At 41.2% G+C, this 22213-nt stretch overlaps 1 protein-coding gene across 7 annotated transcripts in view; it reads left to right on the plus strand.

The window, feature by feature from the left end:
• Positions 1 to 6736: 6736 nt before the first annotated feature.
• GIGYF2 (GRB10 interacting GYF protein 2) overlaps positions 6737 to 22213 on the plus strand; it is a 136232-nt gene continuing 120755 nt past the window's right edge. For 3 of the 7 annotated variants that reach the window (XM_077869258.1, XM_077869259.1, XM_077869260.1), the window contains exons 1-2: positions 6744 to 6861; positions 12594 to 12661. The gene's annotated coding sequence lies outside the window, so the exon portion shown is untranslated. Of the gene's footprint in view, positions 6862 to 10591; positions 10662 to 12593; positions 12662 to 22213 lie in introns of all 7 variants that reach the window. The other 4 variants (XM_077869256.1, XM_077869261.1, XM_077869257.1 and 1 more) reach the window with 3 other exon arrangements.

Here is a 22213-nt window from a genome sequence, read left to right on the forward strand (position 1 = left end):
ACCTTATCAGGGTTCAGTTGTCCCTCTCCTGCCTCCTTTCTGTAACCAATCACTTTCAATACTCTGCCACATGGTATCAGTGGAAGCGCACACTGTTCTTACAGGTTTGGAAGAACAGTTTGGTAAGCTGTTGAAATTGTATCTGTATTATTTACTTTTGTTTTAACAAATCATCCCCTAACTTAGTGGCTTAAAACAACGATTAACATTTTATTATCTCACATAGTTTCTGAGGGTCAGGAATTCAGAAGCAGTTTAACAGGTGGTTCTAGCTCAGAGTCTTCCATGAGGCTGCAAAATGTGAGTTGGGGCTATAGTCATCTGAAGGCTCAAATGGGGCTGGAGATCTACCTTTCAAGGTGGCTCTGTCATATGGTTCACGAGTTGGTGCTGGCTGTTGGCCAGAGGACTCAGTCACTTGCTGCATGAACCTCTCTACTGGGCTGTTTGAGTATCCTTACAGCATTGCAACTGTCCTTCCTCAAACAAGTGATACAAGACAGCAGATATAAGCCACAATGTCTTTTAAAATCTAGCTTAAGAAATCATACTCTGGGGGGTGCCTAGCTGGCTCAGTAGTGTGCAACTTTCAATCTTAGGGTTGTAAGTTTGAGCCCCACATTGGGTGTGGAGATTACCTTACACTCAGGTGCCTCTGTTTCTTCAGGTTCTTAATCCAGATCCAGAGTCTGAGGCCAAGTCCAGTCATGTGCCCACATGTTGGGGTCAGAAGGGTTAGTATCTGGACAGTTTCTCTTCTGCAAAGGGAGGCAGGCTCTGCCTCTGGCCAAGATTTTTGTTTTCTCCAAATATGGGAAAGTATTTCAGATGCAGAATAGCTGTGAAAGAGTAGCAGATGTCCATTGCAGAGCTACTCATGAGTTTGATCCAGTGGTGTTACTTCTGAGAATTTACCCTATAGGTAAATATAAACATAATAAAGGGTATATTTAGGGTGATACTCATTACTGCATTGCTTGCAATAGAAAAACTACCGGAGACAATCAGGATGTCTACCAGTAGGGAATCGATTAAGTATATTATGGTACAGACATGTAAGTGTCTGTATACGAGGCAGTCATTTAAAAAATGCCAAGGACACCAAGGCATATTGTTTCTTAGAAAAAGGTCAGGGGCAGAGCAGCACGTATAGTAATTCTTAGGTATTTTGTTTTGTTTGTTTTACATGAGAGATTCAAAATCATGGCCCAGCCCATGTAGACCAAGCTGCATGAGGTCAGAGACCAAGTGGATTTTGGGGCAATCAGCATATCCTCAGCACTTGATGGTGCTGAGAATGAAGCACATCTTACTTGTTTATGCATACAACATTTGGGGGGAAACCTTACTAGAAACTGTCAAGAGTGGGTTACCTCCGTGGGGGAGAACCTGAGGGTCCTGGGTAGGTCTCGGGGGGGAAGATTTGAATTTTTTCCTTTATATGTTTTTGCATTCTGAAAATTTAAAAACCATAGCATGTATTGCTTTACTACTTTTAACAACAGTTAATAATAAAGAGAGGAGACTGACCATCATGAAAGTGAAAAGGGCAGTTGCACATATATATGGGAACCCTCTGCAGTATGAACAGCTGCAATATGAAATCCTAAATAAGCAAAAGACCCAGGAGAAAACAAAACATTTTGGGACACACTGTGGGGCATTTACGTGAAAAAATACATTTATTGAATTCCAAGATAGTTTTTTTTTAAATTTTATTTATTTATTTGAGACAGAGAGAGAAGGGAAGCATAAGCGAGGTAGCAGGAGGGCCAGAGGAAGAGGGAGAAGCAGGCTTCCCGCTGGGCAGGGAGCCCTCTGGTGCAGGGCTCAATCTCAGGACCCTGAGATCATGACCTGAGCTGAAGGCAGACACCTAACCAACTGAGCCACCCAGGCACCTCCCAAGATAGTTTTTTTATGATTAAATTTTCTTGGTATACCTCTGAATGTTAGAAATGAGAATAGAATTTAAAGTATGAAAAAAAAAAAAGAATTTAAAGTATGCCATTGTATGGGGCGCCTGGGTGGCTCAGCTGGTTTAGCATCTGCCTTAGGCTTGGGTCATGATCCTGAGGTCCCAGGATTGAATCCTGCATTGGGCTTCCTGCTCCACAGGGGACCTGCTTCTCCCCCTCTGTCTGCCTGCCCCTCCCACTGCTTGTGCTCACTGTCTCTGTCAAATAAATAAATAAATAAATAAATAAATAAATAAATAAATAAAATTCTTTTAAAAAATCTGCAAGTACTTTTATAATAAAAAATGCTTTAAAACATAAAAATGGATCTGTTTCCATAGTTATCATCTAAGCAGCCTTTCCCTGATGTTTGCTCAGCTCTCTGGCTCTCTATCTTCCCTACCCTCTCTGCTTGTGTTTTCTCTTGTGTACGCAACACTTTCAGTTAGGGTCCCAATCTGAGTGGCCACTGCCCTCTTTACTAACAAATACATCCTCCCTTTTCATTCACTTCCACACTTTTGTATCCTCCTTCCTTATCTCCTACTCTTCCCTAATCTATTCTTCCTACTCCAAAGACAATTCTAGTCACCAAATTCAATAGCTGTTTCCCCAGCCCCAGATTCTTCTTCTTCTTCTCCTTCTCCTCCTCCTCCTCCTCCTCCTTCTCCTCCTCCTCCTTCTTCTTTTTATTAGCCCCAGACTCCTTGACGATTCTGTATATTTGGCATTGCCAATCAATTTCTTCTTCTCTCTCTGTTCTGAGAGAGAAGAAGAAATTCTTCTGGTTCCTGCTCCTTATCTGGTCCTACCTGTAACTTTTCTCTACCTACCAGCCATGTGTTTTCCTCCCCAGAGCCTGCCTTAGCTCCATACTTTTCCTTTCTGCAATTGCTGGTTATGGAGGATTCCCCACGATTTCAAAGATCTCCTCTCTGTGGATGACTCTCAGATCTGTAGCTCAGACCTCTGAAATTTCATTTGGGGCTTTTGCTGGAGGCAATTACATGGGCCTCCCCTTGTAGTCTAGGCTAACTCACAGAACCGTGACCTCAGGCTATATGGATTTATTATCTGGCAGCTACTTGCTTCCAAAGAGACTGTTTTAGCAAACAAGGTAGAAGCTCTATCACCTTTGTGATCTAGCATAGGAAGTCACCTCCTTTCATTTTTGACTTGTTCTATCAGATATAACAGTTCCCTGGGGACTTTGCCTTTAGAAAGGGCAGTGGCAAAGTTCTAGAGGAGTATGTTGGTTGGACAATATTGGTGTTGCCATTTTTAGAAAAATACAATTTGTGGCAGTGTATCAACCAGTATTTGTTACATACTAAACTTGTTTCTGGCTAAATTCCTTCCTCCTTCCTCCCTTCAATGATGTTACCATCAACTTAGCTGTTTCTATCAATGATACAATAAAGGTGAAACTTTGTTATTACCCCTGGGTAGAGTAGGCCTTCCTCTACGGTTGTAACTTTAAAACCAATATTTAATGAAACATTGGAAAGAGAGAGTGAATGTAGGAGAAGGGGAAGACACCCTTCCTGTGGAGTAGATAATCAAGAATTGATTTGATCCTGTAGGTATTTACTAAGTGTCTACTGTGTGCCAAGACAACACCAACTGCTGAGGATGTAAAGTCAAATACTCCTTCCTCCTCCTCTTTCTCTTCTTCCCTTAGATTTGGTTCCTACTCTCTACAAGCTTATACTTTGGGCCTAAAAATGTGGCTAAGGCGCTCTGAAACACAGTTTCACAGTTTCTGATAAAGTTAGAAATATCACCAATTCCATTATGAGTTATTTACCCACGTGAAATAAAAACCTATGTTTACACAAATACCTGCTTGTGAATATTTATAATGGCTTTATTAATAATCTCCCTGGCTGGAAACAACTCAAATGTCCCTTAGTGGGGGGAATGGATAAGCATATACATAGAATGAAATACTACTCATGAAAAGAAGAAGGGGGAAGGGGAAAGAGGAGGAGAAGGAGGAAAAGGGAGGGGAGGTGGAAGTACTTAAGGAGGCAACAGTATGGCTGAATCTCAAGTGTATTATGCTAAGTGAAAGAAGTCAGCCTCAGAATGCTACATACTTTATGTTTTTATTTATATGATATTATAAGCCAAAACTATAAGGACAGGGTTATTGAGGGATATTATTGAGTGGATGGTGGGACTATTTTGTACTTCAATCTTAGTAGTATTACACACATCTGTATGCATTTGTCAAAAGCTGCAGAATAGCCACTAAAATGCTAAATTTTACTGTATATAAATTAGACCTTAATTATATATATATTTAAATTATATCTTACATATTTAATTTTATGTATATAGATAAAATTACAGGCACAGATGGCATAGCATCAGAGAGATGGTGGTAGCATGGCAAACTGGTTAGGCACTTGGGCTCAGAAATCACTCGGCCTGGGCTAGAAGGTCACGGCTGAGATTTAGAGAAGGCACTTCTTCCAGGTGCCTGGTTGGCTTTCTTAGTGCTCCAAAATACCATTGCCAGATTACAAGAGAATGAAAGCAAAGCCCTTAATGAGGTGGTTAGCACGTAATAAGTATTAGTATTACTTTTTTTCTTAAAAGTAACAGCTCAGGAGGTAGAGTCTGTGGTCTAAGGGAGGGGATTAGAAACAGCTTCACAGAGCAGTAACATATGATTTAGGTATTTATTTATTTATTTATTTATTTATTTATTTATTTATTTAAAGATTTTATTTATTTGACAGAGAGGGAGGGAGAGAGAGAGAGAGAGAGAGAGAGAGAGGTGGAGAGAGTACAAGCAGGGGGAGCAGCAGAGGGAAAAGGAGAAGCAGATTCCCTGTTGAGCAGGGAGCCCAATGTGGGGCTCGATTCCAGGACCTTAGGATCATGACCTGAACTGAGGGCAGACATTTAACCAATTGAGCCACCCAGGTGCCCCTGCTTTATTTAGGCTTTTAATGATGAGCAGGAGTTATGCAGGTTGGTAAGAAGTGGGCCAAGTGTTAGGAAAGACATTGTAACAGGAGGGAAGAGCATCTGCAAAGGCCAAAACAGAATGGCATATTTGAGGACCTGTATTTTAATTTTTAAAAGGTTTTATTTATTTATTTGAGAGGGGAGGGGAGGGGAGGAGCAGAGGGAGAGGGATGAGCAGACTTGCTACTGAACACAGAGCCTGATGAGGGGCTCGACCCCATGACTCTGAGATCATGACCTGAGCTGAAATCAAGAATGGGATGCCTAACCATCTGAGCCACTCAGGTGCCCTTGAGGACCTTTAAATATGGGCATATCTGAAGCAATATGTTCAGGGGAAAGAGGAAGGAGAGGGGGACAATGCAAGTCTAGGGTTCAGCAGAATGAGACTGTGAAGGGTCCATTTGAGATTCTGCATTTCTAACAAGCTTCCAAGTGATACTAATGCTACTGGTTCCTTGACCACATTATGAGTAGCAAGGACATAAAGATCAAGGGAATAAAGTATTGCAGAAAATAGGGAGTTGTCAATCACATTGAAGATGGGAAAGCACTAAGTCAAGACTGCGACTGAGAAACTCTAGCTACCAACCTGTAGGTTGGGGATATCTAAGAGCAAGCATTAGGTGGATGAGTCAAAACAGAAGCCACACTGGAGTGGTTGATGATTGCTTGCCAGGCATGGAAATTGGGCGAGTGAGTAGAAACAACTCTTTTGGCTCTGAAAAGGAACAGAGAGGTAGGGAGGTGGTTGGAGGCAGAATTGTCGTTTTCTACCATTAACTTTTATAGTGGAAGACATTCGAGTATTTTATTTTATTTTTTTTTGCTTTTTAAAGTAAGCTCTGTGCCCAACATGGGGCTTGAACTCACAACCCAAGATCGAGTTGTATGCTCTACCAATTGAGCCAGCCAGGTGCCCCAACTTTTGAGTATTTTACAAAACTGCTGAGTGGCGCTTGGGTGGCTCAGTGGGTGGCTCAGTGGGTGAAGCAGCCAGACTCTTGATCTCAGCTCAGGTCTCTATCTCAGGGTCATGAGTTCAAGCCCCTCCTGGGGCTCCATGCTGGGTGTGGAGCCTACATTAAAAAAAAGAAAAGAAAAAAAAAAAAAGCTGTTGAGAGGGATCCTGTGAAAAAAGGAGGTGGTTGGATGCAGAAGGAAAAAGGGGATGACTTGAGAAGGGTTGAGTTCTCAGATACAGAAATAAAAATAAAGGACGCCCAGTTAAATCTGAATTTCAGAAAAACGAGTGACTTTTTAGTGTAAAATATGTCCCCAATATTTCTGGGCGTCCTGTATCTTATCCGGAAGCCACATCTCGAGACTCTAGGATGCATTCCCAGGTCTACCAGAACCGTTCCCCAGGAGAGACCCTGCTCTGAATTTCAGCTTTTGTCATTTCCCCATTGTCTCTGGGACGGCACAGGGGCAGGGAAGTGCTGGGTGGGTAGAAAGGTGTGGAAAAGTTCTGGGGCTGAAAACCAGCTCGTAAATGATGAAGAGCTTTTTGAACTGCGAACGGGTTCCGGATTGGGCGCACAGCGCGGTGAGTCACAGGGCCCTGGCCGGCGCCCAAGCGCGGACACCAACTCTACTCAACTCAAGGGCAGGCAGGGAGCTCCATCCCGGGGACGCGACCGCGCCTGCGCCCTGCCGCGGCCCCGCCCACTCGCCCAGCCTGACATCCGGGGCTCGCGCAGGGGCGTGGCCAGCGCAGGGGGGCGGGAGGCCGCGGAAAGGAAGGATGTCGTGGGAGGCTGGAGAAGCGGGTAGGGAGGCGAGGCGGGGCGGGGGCGGGGCAAGGGGCGTGACGGGACGAGCGCGCTGTCACGTGACGTGCGTGGCGACGTGTCGGCCATCTTGTGTTGTTGAGGCTGAGGACTGACTTGGGTTCTGAGAGACTCCCTGTCCCGGACCGCAGGTAACCAGCGACTCCGTCTCACTCCCCTGCCCGGCTCCGCTGCGCGCCCCGACTCCGCCGTCTCCCACCACCCCACACGCAGCCTCCCGGGCCCGCCGCCCGTGCTCGCGTCCCCGCCGCTCTGGCCGGACCCGGCCCAGCCGCATGGACACCCACAGGCCGCCCCGGCAGCGGCCGCGGCCGGCTCGGGCGTCAGGCGAGGGGACAGGTCAGGTGCGGGGCTGCAGGGTGTCTCCTCCCCGGCGACGGGCACGGCGGCCGCGGGCGCGTCTCGGCCACCGCGCCGGGGGAGGGGGCCCTCTCCTCCAGGGCCCGTTGGCATCGCTGGGGGAGCCGAGGCAGGGAGGAGGGTGGTGGGGTGGGCAGTGTCAGGCCGACTTGCTCAGGGCCGGACGGCTCGCCTCCTGCTGCCCGCCCCCCAGGCCGGCCCCCCGCCCCGCCTGAGGTGCCCGGGGCAGCAGCTGCTCGGGCCCGACAGCTGCGCCCGCCGTCCCTCCTCCCCACACCTGGCCTACGGGAGGTGCGCCTTTGCCTTCCTCGCGGAACATCTGCACCGGGGAGCCTCCTTCCGTGGCGAGAGGACTGGGTCTGGACCAGGCCTGAGGCAAGGTGGAGCCATGATCTGAACCTGGGACGGAGGTCGGGAAAGTCGAGCCCGAGGCAGCTCCGGGACCCCGAACACTCACGTCAGGTTGAAATGGGCATTATTAAGTCTTTTTTTTTTTTTTTTTAAGTGTCAGCAGTTTCCCACGAAGCACTTTGAATACTTCAGTTTCGTGACAGAAACATAAATCAGGTGTATCTTTCCGAGCACAGAAGGGTGTGTGAAAGAAGCAGCTTGTATGACCGTGTTTGGGAAGCAGTAACGTTGCTTTGCATTTATGTGGATAAATATCCACTTTGGATATTTTTCTTTTTTTTTCCTTTTTTTTTTCTTTTTCTTCTTTTTCTTTCTTTCTTCTTTTTTTTTTCTCTATCCCTGAAAGTCAAAGCACTTAAAGCACACCTAGTTTTGTCTGTAAAGGAAGGTAAGTATTCCAATTAAACTTAAAAGAGATTGAGGACCGGGCCAGAAGCTGTGAAGTTTCTTACTCAGCGTTAGAGATCTCGGGTTCTAGGCAGTTTGGATTCCCAGTGTTGTGTGCAGGAGAGGTACTCTGCCCCTCTCTGGTATTTCCTTGTTTAGATCCTCATGATTTCTTAGATTTAAAACAGTTTTCTCTTGTCAGTCCATTTCTGCGCATTTAACTTTTCATCTATTGAATATTTGCAGCTTTAGCCTCACGGCGTTTGGTTAGAGCACAAAGGTGTTCTCTCATTCATGGATGGTTTTATGTGTAATTAGGGTACCAGATTTTGGAGTGCCCAAACCGGATGGAATATGTACTTTTTTGTCACATCAGATGTTGACATCCGTAGAGGACACCGGGAAAAAAAATTTAGAAGTGGTGTGTATCTGGAAAAATGTCACACAGTTTTTCTTTACATTTAACACCACGGAGTACACTGGTAATGGTAGTGATTTATTGGGAAAGAAAGGGCTTCACACCTTCTCTCTACTTGATAGAGCGTTTTAGAATTTTGAGACTGAGGCGGCAGAAAGGGACTATGTGCTTTTATTCATTTTATTCATTCATTCATGCATTCACTTATTTGACAACTATTGAGACTCTACTACACCGTTGGGTGCTAGAACCAAAACAGACAGAAAATTCCTTTTTCAGTGGAGCTCATTTCCAGACAGATAAATAAAAGCTCAGGTAAAATATATAGTGTTGTGGTAAATGATGTGGAAAAAAAAAATGAGACAGGGAAATAGGATGATAGGGAGATAGGGATTTGAGGGTTAATGAGGCGGGGCGGGGGGGGGGGGTTAGTTGATTTTAAGTGCCCTAGGAAGGCTGCGTAGAGAAGCTTATGTTTGAGGAAGGACCTGACACTGGTAAAGTAGCAAATCCTGTAGCTATATGGAGAAGGAATGCTGCAGGCTAGGGAAGCTAGGGCAAACATACTGAGGCAAAAACTGACTGAAGTGGGAGCAGGTCAGGTACTGGGAAAAATATGGAGGCTAGTTTAGCCAGAGTCACAAGCGAGAGGGAGGCTAGTAGAAAATGTGTATCCTTCTCATTGGTTCTAAGTCTAGAGGGGTAATTCAGTGACTTAGAAGTTTTTTTCTACACCTCTTGGAGCTGTAAGAAAGGGAGATGAGATTCTGGAGATTTGGGCCAATATACCCAAGTCCCCTTCCCTCCATATAACACACCCCAGTTTGGAAAAATTCAGGCTGCTCATATAACATATTTTAGGAAGTTGTCATGAAATATCTCTCTTAAAAGTTTTTAAATGAGGTGGATGATAAACTGCCTGAAAGATTTCTCAAAAGGAATGGCTTTGTTTTCTTTTTTTTCTTTTTTCTTTTTTTATTTTTATGATAGTCACAGAGAAAGAGAGAGAGAGGCAGAGACACAGGCAGAGGGAGAAGCAGGCTCCATGCACTGGGAGCTCGACGTGGGATTCGATCCCGGGTCTCCAGGATCGCGCCCTGGGCCAAAGGCAGGCGCCAAACCGCTGCGCCACCCAGGGATCCCTCTTTTCTTTTCTTTTTTTTTTTTAAAGATTTTATTTATTTATTCATGAGAGACAGAGAGAGGCGGAGACACTGGCTGAGGGAGAAGCAGGCTTCCTGCAAGGACCCCGATGTGGGACTCGATCCCGATCCCGGGATCAGACACTGGGCCAAAGGCAGATGCTCAACTGCTGAGCCACCCCGGCATCCCCAAAAGGAATTGCTTTCAAAGAAGGGGATCTTTGGAATACTTCTGAATATTTGAAAATGTAGGGAAATTCCTTTGAAGTTTAGACACATCATTAAGAAATATAACCTGGAAGAGTGATTGAATCAGCATATTACATTGTTCTTAATCTGATTAGTAAGAATTAAATTTCTCTTAATTACTTCCGTCCAGCCTAGTTTTAAATTCTTCGGGGTCTCTTCCACTAATTTGCATGTCTTTTATAACATCTTATATATGTAGAACTTTTTGTACTGAGTTTATTTCTCCACTTTTACCTTTCAGACTAGTTCCCCAATTCTTTGATAATAGGCATTTTTCTTTGGAAATTTTTTTTCTATTTCCTTCCAGTTTATCTCCATATGCTTATTACTGAGCTATCAAAAATGTTTTCTTTCATTTTAATTCACCTGAGGAATTTAATATTTTGATTTTGAAATGCTTTTGCTGGTGAGTCAACTTGCACATATGAAAAATAATTTGTCATAGCTTGCTTGAAACTCATGAGAAGAAAGGAATTACAACTTCAAGGTGTGAGTGGAGCTCCTTGGCTAAAAGGAGACATAGCAGTAGTAGGGATGAGGTGGTGTTTTGACAAATTGCCTTTTTCCTTCTTGTTCCTTTGTTGAATTTTTGAAATGACATTTCCATATTCTGTCTTTGATGTCATATCAGCTCATTCGTTCTCATGACTCTGCATTTTAAAACTCCATATGTCTGTTTTGTTGTTGACTTTCACATTGGAAGATGACACTACTGATAGTGATTGCTCCTTGGGAGGACCTTTTTGGTGAAAAGATTATTACTGTCCCTTTTACCCTTACCTTGCTAAAGGATCTTTGATTTGTGCCATTTTCAAAGACTGACTTCATTTGCGGTTCTTCATTATCCCCTGTTGATTAAATTTTCAGTATTCTGTTTTATTGTGTTTCTTATAGATAATAGTGGGACCAGTCTCATTAGGTTGAATCTACAGCCTATGTTGGTGTTAATCCGGGTATTTTAGAGGCAAGTTAAATGTCCGTTTTCCTTCAGCAGTTTGAATTGCCTTAATATTATTTGGTCATCATTGTAAAACTCTGAACCTAAGCCTTTTTCCCCCCTGTAACCCTCCTCTAGGATTTTATGCTGATAGAGTTCTAGGATTTCCATTCATTTTTAATGCCACGAAAAGTTACTTTTAAATATAAAAGTATTTTCATTCCATAGGGAATCTTACTTAGAGTTGGAGTCATAATATTTCTTCACCTGATTAGCATTTTTAAAATTTTTTAAGCACTCAGATGACTGAGAAATATAGTAGATTGATTAATTATACAGGAATGCAGAATGATACCTTTGTTAAATTGCCCCCACCTTCCTTTTTTTTTTTAAATGGTGGTGTGTTTTTTTTTTTTTTTTAAAGATTTTGCTTATTTATTCATAGAGACAACACACACACATACACACACACAGAGGCAGAGACACAGGCAGAGGGAGAAGCAGGCTCCATGCAGGAAGCCCAAAGTGGCACTCGATCCCGGGTCTCCAGGATCACACCGAAGGCTACAGGCGGCGCTAAACCGCTGTGCCACCGGGGCTGCCCTTTTGTTTTGTTTTTAAGATTTTATTTATTTATTTGTGATAGACGCAGAGAGGCAGAGACACAGGCAGAGGGAGAAACAGGCTCCCCGCAGGGAGCCCAATGTGGGACTCCATCCCAGGATCCTAGTAACTGAAGGCACTGAGCCACCCAGGACTCCTGCTCCCCGCCCTTTTTTTTAAAGTAAGCTCTGTGCCTAACTTGGGGCTTGAACTCATGACCCCAAGATCAAGAGTAGTGTGCTCTACTGACTGAGCCAGCCAGGTACCCTGAATTGCCTATAATTTTTTGGTGAGGTTGAGGGAGGAGAGGGAGGAGGTTTGAAAAACAAAAGAATATTCACTTAATTGGCCACAATTAAGCTTATAAAAATATTTTCAAACTATCGTATACTATCTACTTCAAGTAAAGTATACACTTTTATATTTTCTTGTTAACCATAGTTTCATTATAAGGAAATTGAACTTAATTTATATTTATAATAGATATTCTAGAGCTTGTTCTCTTGAGTTAGGCCCAGAGATGACTTTACTACCTAGTTCTCCCCTTTTCCTTCTGCCTGCCCTTATAGTACATTTCAGTTCATAAAGTTGATTGACCTTTTGGACAGTACAATAACATGGCTACTTTTTTGCAAAATTAAATCAAAAGGCAGAAGTGGCTTAAGTTGCTTTCTTGCTCTTAATAAAATTACCAACTTTAATTTGTAAATTTTGGTTTTTGGCTTGTAGTAGCATTCAAAACATTGTTTGATTTTAGCTGAGAAACCACTTGAAGCTACTGTGTTCAGTCCACTTCTTGTCATTTGAAATATCACCATCCTGTGAATTTTTAAGATGCTGTCTCAGTAGAGCATTGAAAGTAGGTTGTGATTTTGCATCTGAAAGCACACCTGGAGCTTTGCTCCTTGGGCATTTTGGCAGTGGTTATATTTTTGGGTCACTGATTATTTGCATAGGATACATCCTGTATTACTGTGTTGCTGGCTGTTATTTTTCTATCAGGTATGTTTAAAAATTAATACCAAATCCCCGTAATGTGGTTTTGAATGAAAACTGCAAGTAATCACTTTCCTAAACTGTGTATTTCCTAAATTCTCATTTGTTAGCTTCATCCGATTAGAACTTTTGTTGAAAACATGTATATTTTGGTCCTACTCCAGAGTTACTGAGGGAGACTCTTTAAAAAATGTTAGGGAAGTGGAAGCTAGTTTATAAGCATGCAACATGATTCTAATATTTTAGCCAGATTTGTAACCATTTCCTGTTAAAACTATTCATGATAAGAAATTATGTTTTTAAAGTTTCCTAAAAGATTGGTTGTTGGGTCAATTATTTTAATACTTTTGTTATTTACAGTGTTAAAAGGACCTGAACAAAGTCTGCTCACACCTCCTGCTGTGAACCATAGCAGAACTTTTGAACAGGTGAGTGTTGAAGGGAAGCAGAGAGCTGACTGCTTATGCAAACAGATAATTTTTGCATTTAAAGTTTCAGGAGTTATTGTCTTATTTTTTCCCTGAAGTTACAGGTAGTGATAGAAACAACTTCTGAGGTAGTCTTCAGATTCCTTGTGAACCATAAGAATAATCATGCCATTTCTGCATTGATCCTGGTATGGAATTTGTGTCTTAAACTGTTGAAGTGATTTTCTGATGGTGTGAAACAGGAAGAGGAATGCTTTGGGGGCAGGAGTTAAGGAGGTATCTTTACAAACCCAAGGGCTATTTGCTTTCGTGAAGGACACAAACTAGAAACTAGGAAGCATTCAGGAGCTGAGACGGTCCAGGTAGCGCTTCCCTCCCTTCCAGCTAGTCAGTGTCCTCCCCTGGCCCCTTTAGTCTCCTCTCCTCTCGTCTCTTTCTCTCCTCTCCTCTCTCTTTTTTTCTTTTTTCTTTTTTCTTTTTTCTTTTCTCTTTTCTCTTTTCTTTTTTCTTTTCTTTCTTTTTCTTTCTTTCTTCCTCTCCTCTCCTCTCCTCTCCTCTCCTCTCCTCTCCTCTCCTCTCCTCTCCTCTCCTCTCCTCTCTTTTCCTTTCCTTTCCTTTCCTTTCTCTTTCTCTTTCTCTTTCTCTTTCTCTTTCTCTTTCTCTTTCTCTTTCTCTTTTTCTTTTCTTTTCTTTTCTTTTCTTTTCTTTTCTTTTCTTTTCTTTTCTTTTCTTTTCTTTTCTTTTCTTTTCTTTTTCTTCCTTCCTTCCTTCCTTCCTTCCTTCCTTCCTTCCTTCCTTCCTTCCTTCCTTCCTTCCTTCCTTTCTTTCTTTCTTTCTTTCTTTCTTTCTTTCTTTCTTTCTTTCTTTCTTTCTTTCCTGTTTCAATTGTCTTTTCACAAGCTGGCCTTTTTGCTTTAACACATGGAAGAAACTCACCACTTCATTCCTGGACCCACATAAGAACTCAAGCTCTAGTGTCATTAGCCAACTGGTTACCACCTCATTGTCCACACTTCAGATTCCTGGGAGGGAAGATTTGATTGGTTTGTCCAGTTCTCTATCATTGGTTCAATTAGTATGGCCATAGGGTTGGAATCTAGAAATACATACATCGTTGAAAGATCCCACTCCTTTTTTTTTCTTTTTTTTTTTTTTTTTTAATTTTTATTTATTTATGATAGTCACAGAGAGAGAGAGAGAGAGAGAGGCAGAGACATAGGCAGAGGGAGAAGCAGGCTCCATGCACCGGGAGCCCAACGTGGGATTCGATCCCGGGTCTCCAGGATCGCGCCCTGGGCCAAAGGCAGGCGCTAAACCGCTGCACCACCCAGGGATCCCGAAAGATCCCACTCCTAAGAGTCGGTGCAGGTCTCAGAGAAGGTGTGAAGTTGGCTCTTCAAGGCAGAAACCCACAGAAACTTCTGGATGGTTTTCCTTTCCTAGAAAAATTTCTTATAGATAGCTTGGCAGTTTCAGCTTATATGCCCTGAAGAGTTAAAATACATGTATATCTTTTGGTCATTGAGGCCCAGTAGGTTTCACCAAACATCCCTGTTGGAATTTCCTAGTGCAGTGTTTTAACGAAAGTTCTTGATTTAGGGGGTTCAGAGAAATGTCTCTCTCCCCCCTTTTTTTTTAAGATTTTATTTACTTATTCATGAGAGACACACAGAGGCAGAGACATAGGTAGAGGGAGAAGCAGCCTCCATGCAGAGAGCCCGATGTCGGACTTGATCCCAGGACTACAGAATTATGACCTGCGTCTGTCAAAGGTGGACACTCAACCACTGAGCCATCCAGGCATCGCAGAGAAGTGTCTTTGATAAAGGTTTAGCAAATGAACATAAGTAAGAGGCTTGGTTTGTGGAAAAATTCATTGGTTATTTTTCATTGATTGCTTTCATGAATTTTAATTTCTTGGTACCTTTTTTTTTTATTTCTTCGTACTTTTTATAGTATTAAGCACACTTGAGTATTAGGAAGCCATGGAGAATTTGAAGGGGACTTACCTTTTTTTTTTTAAGATTTATTTGAGAGGGAGTAAGAGAGCATGAGCAGGGGGGAACAGAGGGAGAGAGAAAAGCAGATTCTCCTCTGAGCAGCAAGCCCAACTCAGGGCCGTCCTGGGACTCCAGGGTCATGACCTGAGCCGAAGGCAGATACTCAACTGGCTGAGCCACTCAGGAGCCCCAAGGGGGTAGATTCTATATGTGAACATATATTCACGTTATTTGAATGGTAGCAGGGATTTCCACTGTTAAGAAAGAATCAGTGAGATATTGTAAACTTTTATATTAACATGTTTTTGTATTCTAGAATTATTAGGTAACATTGAAGCAAACTTATTTTTAGAGTATTTATTTGACAGTGTGTGCCTGCACACATACACACATAAGCAGAGCGAGTGGCAGGCAGCGGGAGAAGGAGAAGCAGGCTCCTTGTGGAGCAGGGAGCCTGATGCAGGACTCATCCCAGGACCCTGAGATCATGAGGGAGCTGAAGGTAGACGCTTAATGAACTGAGCCACCCAGGCACTCTGAAGCAAGTTTTTTTTAACGGAGCAGTTTGAAGCCCTGTTTATTATTGTTTATAGCTTGTATGTACTTGGTGACATCTAATTACTTAATTTTTTATGACTTGAATCTTGTTGGTATATTAGCATATTGAGATTTTTGATGCAAAGCCTAGAGATTAGTAATTAAGGGTATTGTAGAGTGATGTATCCAGTGACAGGCCACAGATTTGACTTCCTATGATACTTTTTTTCAGATAGTTTCTTTAACAGATTGCAGCTGAATTCATTTATTTATTTATTTATTTATTTATTTTTTAATTTATTTTAAGATTTTATGTATTTATTTATGAGAGACAGAGAGAGAGAGAGAGGGGAGCAGACACACAGGCAGATGGAGAAGCAGGCTCCATGTAGGAAGCCCAGCATGGGACTCGATCCTGGGTCTCCAGGATCATGCCCTGGGCTAAAGGCAGCGCTAAACCGCTGAGCCACCCGGGCTGCCCTGAATTTATTTTTAATGTAGAATAGCTCTCTTGTATGTTTTCTTTCCTATTATTTTCAAATATTTGTTAGAGATCATGAGCAGGGAGGGAGGGCAGAGGGAGAAGCAGACTCCCTGCTGAGCAGGGAACCTGTTTTGGGACCTGATTCCAGGACCCTGGGATTGTGACCTGAGCCAAAGGCAGACGCTTAACTGACTGAGCCACTCAGTGCTCTCTGTATGTTTTCTTTAATCTGGATTTTGAGGTAAAGTATATTCAGGCTTGTTGAGTTAAGGATTTGTGAGGCTTAAAAAGATTTCCACATAATCTGTAAAACTTCTATAGTCTCTGGGGATCCTTTTCTGGAAAACATTGGCTTGTGATGAAATTATCAAATGACATGATAATGTTTATAGCATTGTAACTTAGAATAGCTCACTGGTTGCTAATTTTGTTCTTTCAACCAAAAGGGGGAAAAATAAAAATGTTTACATATTGTTCAGAAGCTGTGAGGAGAATGACAGTTTTTCTTCTTTTTTCTTTTTTTTTTTTTTTTTTAAGATTTTTTATTTATTCATGATATACAGAGAGAGAGAGAGAGAGACAGAGAGACAGAGAGAGAGAGGCAGACGGAGAAGCAGGCTCCATGCAGGAAGCCTGATGTGGGACTCGATCCCAGGTCTCCAGGATCACACCCTGGGCCAAAGGCAGGCGCTAAACTGCTGAGCCACCCAGGGATCCCCGACAGTTTTTCTTCTTATAGTGATATTGTAGCCAAAGAACATAGTGATATGTTCTTTGGGAACAAAGCTCCTTTTATTCAAGTTGTCCTGGGCCTGGAGGAAGTCTTGGGAACTCTGGTCTCATCAGTATTGGTTCTTTTGTTCCAGATACTGATAGGAATTAGCAGAGGTACTGTCTTGGTACTTTCCAATTGGTAAATCATGGCTCAGGCTTTCAAGGCATTGTCAGATCTGTGGGCTTTCATGATTAGCTCCTTGAGAGTTGAAGTGATACTGCCCAAACCACGGCCGATTGAGGGACTGGATGTGAAGTTATCCTGCAAGATCAGTGGGTCAGAGAGCCTTAGTTTATGTTCTGGAATCTGACACTCTTCTTTAGTCTTTTATACTACTTCCACCATTGTTAATGAAGTTTTTGATAGTGTGTTAGGAGAATCCATTCCTTTCCCTACCCAGATTGCTTACTATATTCTTTTTTTTAAAGATTTTGTTTATTTATTCATGAGATACACAGAGACAGAGAGAAGGAGAGACACAGACAGAGGGAGAAGCAGGCTCCATGCAGGGCGCCCGATATGGGACTTGATCCCAGGACTCCAGGATCACGCCTGAGCCAAAGGCACATGCTCAGCCTTTGAGCCACCCAGGCGTCCCTGCTTACTATATTCTTAATTGAGTGATGTGGAAGGGTAGAAGTTTAAGGATAGTGGAATAGAGTGGAAGATTGGGAAAAGGGGTAAAAATGACTTCCACAAAATAAATTCCTCTGAAAATTTCAAGGAAATGAAAAAAGTAAAAGGTAATCAAGCAGTGTTGAGCACTGTATCATTATGTAGTGAAAAGTTTGTGGCCTTTGAAGTAGTAAAGTTTAGGTTTAATTTTTTGTTACTAATTACTTGTAACTTTAGGGAAATAAGTTAGCCTCTTGCAGTCTTATTTCTCTTACTTGTAAAGTTTCTCTTTTCTTTTTCTTTTTTTGTAAAGTATATTTTATAGTGATTGTGGGAATTAAAAATCTACAAATGCCATGTGTAATGCCTGGTACACAGTATATGGGCTCTCAGTAAATGGTAGATTTTATGATTGTTATTGCTATGTAAATAGGTAAATTTTGATTATAGAATTTCATTTTTATAATCTGAATAGAGACATCAATGAGTTTTGTTTGTAAGTCTTTTTGGTTTTGTTCTCAATCCAACAAATGTTTGAATAGGTGCTTTGTGATGAGTACTGGGCCAGCCATAGTGGTAAGCAAAACACACAAGGACCTATCTTCATGGGCTTTGCAACCTAGTGAGAGTCGATCAAAAAATCATATAAGTAATCTTCAAAATGGAAAAAAAAAAAAAAAATGGGAAAAGTCTCTCTGTCCTTGAAAAAGATACATTTTTAAGACCTGGATACTTTTTAAGTATTTTGGATACTTGATGTTCTTGTTGTCAATGATATTTTATGCTTCTTGATAGGCTTTTCAGGGTATGTATGTTTGTTGTAAGTTAATTTATGTATTTCTTTGGTTGTCATTTTTCCTTTTTCTCTGAGAGAGACATTCTCATCTTTTGATCTTAGGACTGCTTTATCCTTTAAAAGCTAGAGGACCGACCCCAAAGAGCTTTTGACTTTTAGTTCTCTGTGTTCTTATTGAGAAATTTAAAATGATTTATTCAGGCAGTCCGGGTGGCTCAGTGGTTTAGCGCTGCCTTCAGCCCAGGGTGTGATCCTGGAGACCCGGGATCAAGTCCTACGTCGGGCTCCCTGTGTGGAGCCTGCCTCTCCCTCTGCCTGTGTCTCTACCTCTCTCTCTCTCTCTCTCTCTCTCATGAATAAATAAATAAAATCTTTAAAATAAATAAATAAAATGATTTCTTCATTAAAAAATAACAGTAATCTCATTATATGTTAACGTAAATACATTTTTAGTGAAAAACACCTATTTTCTAAAACATTTCTAAAAAATTTGGTTGAGAAGAGTGGCATCGTTTGAGCTCTTCGCAAATTGCTTTTATGTCTTGCTTTATGGAAGGCAGCTAGATTCTCATGTTTGCTTCTGCATTCAGTCAGTTGCTGTTTATTATTTTGGTTGAAGTATATGAAGGATATTCATCCTCACAGGGATATATGTATATTTGGAAAAGGAAGGAGTATTTTAAAAGCTTTTTCAGATAATTGCAGATCTCCTTTGTACACCAAAATTCAACAAGTAATCGTTCTTTTTTTTTTTTTTTTAAGATTTTATTTATTCATGAGCAACAGAGAGACAGAAAGAGAGAGAAAGCGAGAAAGCAGAGACACAGGCAGAGGGAGAAGCAGGCTCCATGCAGGGAGCCTGACATGGGACTTGATCCCAGGTCTCCAGGATCATACCCTGGGCTTCAGGCGGCACTAAACTGCTGCGCCACTGGGGCTGCCCAACAAGTAGTAGTTCTTAAAAGTTAGTTGTAATGTGAAGTCTGAGTTATACCAACACACTTTTTGCATTTTGTTACATTAAAATCCACTGGTCTATCTTGCACCTTAAATGAATATTTTATATAACAGAGTATCAAAAAATTGCATTCATTTAAATCAGTACCCATTAAGAAAGCCTTTAATACTGGGAAAGTGTAAATACTGGAAAACCATCAAACTCATGGTGGTGAATAGTTTTCCAAAATTCTAATTTTGCTTGAAAGCTCAAATTTTATTATTGGCAACGAGTACTGATAATTGTTTTTTTGTTTTTTTGTTTTTTTTTAAGTGACAGTGTCAATTTGTTCATTTTGGAAAGAAATGTCTGCTAAATACCCAGGTCTGTGTGTCAGTTACTCTTTCACTGCTTTGCCTGGCCAGTTCAGTGCCAACACTGAAAAGTGTAAATATCTTGGTATTGTTATAGTAATAGTTTTGATATCATGGGTACCATGAAAGACTTTCAGAAGACCTTACTTTGAGAATTGCTACTCCAAGGAGTAGAACAGTTTTCAGTGTTCTATTTACATATGATACATAAGAGTTTTGTATTTGTTTTTGTTTGTTTTTTAAAGCATTAAAAAATAATGGATTTGAAATAGAAACTGGAATAAACGTATTGGAACTTTTTAGATTTCAGTGAGGGTTTTTAGTGCTGGGTAGATATGGATTTGTTCATAAGTTGTGATCAGTTTTAAAATAGTTCCAATAGTCCTATAAAAACAATCTTCACATCAGCACTCTGACAGCTTTCTGCTGTGATGGAAATGTTCTATAAATTTGTACCATCAAATACTGTAGCCATTAGCTGCTTGTGGCTGTTGAGCATCTGAAATGTGATTAGTGTGACAAATCGCATTTTATTTTTTAAGATTTTATTTATTTATTAATGAGAGAGACAGAGACATAGGCAGAGGGAGAAGCAGGCTCCCTGCGGGAGACTTGATATGAGACTTGATCCCAGGACCCTGGGATCACAACCAGAGCCAAAGGCAGAAGCTCAATCACTGAGCCACCCAGGTGCCCCTTCCTTATTTTTGTAGTAGTCTTTTTTTAAAGTCATCTTTATTTTATTCTTAAACATTTATTTAGAATGAGAGAGAGAGACAGAGAGGGGAGGGGCAGAGGGAAGAGAGAGAATCCCAAGCAGGCTCCACCCCCAGCATGGAACCCAATGCACAGCTCAGTCCCACAACCTTGAGATCACCACCTGAGCTGAAATCCACTAGTTGGATGTTCAACCTACTGAGCCACCCAGGCCCCCCTAGTAGTCTTTATTTTTAAGAACCGTTTTAGATTTACAGAGAAAATAGTACAGAGATCCTCTCATATATACCACACCCAGTTTCCCCTATGAACATTTTGTATTACTGTTGGTGGATTTGTTACAATAATGAACCTGTACTAGTACATCATTATTAGCTAAAGCTCATAGTTTATTCAGATTTCCTTAGTTTTACTTAGTGTGTTGCAGGATCCATCGAGGATACTGTGTGACATTTAGTCATGTATCCATGGCTGTGATAATTTTTCAGACTTCCCTCTTTTTAACAGTCTTGACAGTTTTGAGTTCCTGGTTAAGTGTTATTGTAGAATGTCTCTGTTAGAATTTAGATGTCTTCTTCATGATTAGAGGGGGCTTAAGGGTTTTGGGGAGGAGGTCCATGGAGGTAAAGTGCCACTTTCATTATGTAATTTTAAGAGCACGTACTATCTGTGTGATTTATCACTGTTATTCTGTTATTATTACCTTGATATATGATTGACTTTGATTCCTTGTCAGGTTTGTTCACTGTAAAGTCACTCTTCCTTCCCTCCTTGAGGATGTGAATTAAATTTTAATTTTTGCTTCTGGTAGCCACATGTGGCTAATGGATGCTATATAAGATAGCAAGCACAGTTCTAGACAATGCTCCTCTGTTTTAGATTTATTATTTATTTATTTTTAACAGTTTATTTATTCATGAGAGACACACAGAGAGGCAGAGACATAGGCAGGCAGAGGAAGAAGCAGGTTCCACCTGCAGGGAGACTGATGTGGGACTCAGTCTAGGGACTCCAGGACGCCCTGAGCCAAAAGCAGGTGCTGAGACCCAGGCGTCCCTAGATTTATTTTTTTTTAAGATTTTATTTATTCATTTGAAAGAGAGAGAATGAATAGGGAGGAGAGGCAGAGGCAGAGGGAGAGGGTAAAGCAGATTTCCTGCTGAGCTGGAAGTGTGACAAGGGACTTGATCCTGGGACCTAGATATCATGACCTGAGCTGAAGGCAGATGCTTAACTATCTGAGCCACTCTGGTGCCTCATCAGTTTTAAATTTTATCCAAAACTTTATGTAACATTTTATTTTTAAGTAATCTCTACACGCAATGTGGGGCTTGAACTCAGAACCCTAGGATCAAGAGTTGCATGCTTCACTGAGTTGGTTAGGTACCCCTAACATTTATCTTAATCAATTAAAAAAAGATCATTTAACATATAAAATGTTACTCTTAGAGTGCATTACTCTCTGAGGGAGGCAGTCTATTTTTAGTAAGCTTAGTCTTTTTTTAAATTCACCTTTTTTTTGAAGTATAATTTACATAGAATAAAATACCTTCATTTTAAGTACACTCATATTAAGTTACATTTTGATGAGTTTTTTTTTAAAGATTATATTTATTTATTCATGAAAGACACAGAGAGAGAGGCAGAGACCTAGGCAGAGGGAGAAGCAGTTTCCATGCAGGAAGCCTGATGTAGGACTCGATCCCATGACTCCAGTATCAGGCCCTGAGCAAAAGGCAGATGCTCAACTGCTGAGCCACCTAGGTGTCCCAATTTTGATGAGTTTTGATAAATATATATTCTTGAATAACGTCACCACAATTAAAATATGTAACATTTTCATCACCCATGGAAGTTTCCTTCTACTTTTTGAAGTCATTCTCCCTCCCCCACCACTGTTCAGAATCTATTTTCTGTTAGATTTTGCTGCTTCTAGGATTTTACATAAATGGAATTATTCAGTATGTATTCTTTTTGGGCCTGGATTCTTTTGCTCAGCATAATGTCTGATTCATTCATGTTGCTGCATGTATCAGTAATTAGTTTTTTATTGCTGAGAATGTTAGGTATAACTGTTACAGTATTTATCCATTCATCTGTAGATAAACATTTGGGTTGTTTTTGCTTTGGGGCTGTTAGGAATACAGCTGATCTTAGTTTCATGGCATGGGTAGTTATTCAAATTGTGCTGGATTACAATGCTTATCTCAACACTGTAAATTAGAAATCTAAATTTCTTTTAGGATGAGAAAAGCCAGCAGAGAATCTATAATTTTTTTGAAGATATGCCATACAAAGGGTAATTAATATAGAAATA

The sequence above is a fragment of the Canis aureus genome, chromosome 24 (genome assembly GCF_053574225.1).
Source record: "Canis aureus isolate CA01 chromosome 24, VMU_Caureus_v.1.0, whole genome shotgun sequence".
In the NCBI taxonomy this organism is placed as follows: Eukaryota; Metazoa; Chordata; class Mammalia; order Carnivora; family Canidae; genus Canis; species Canis aureus.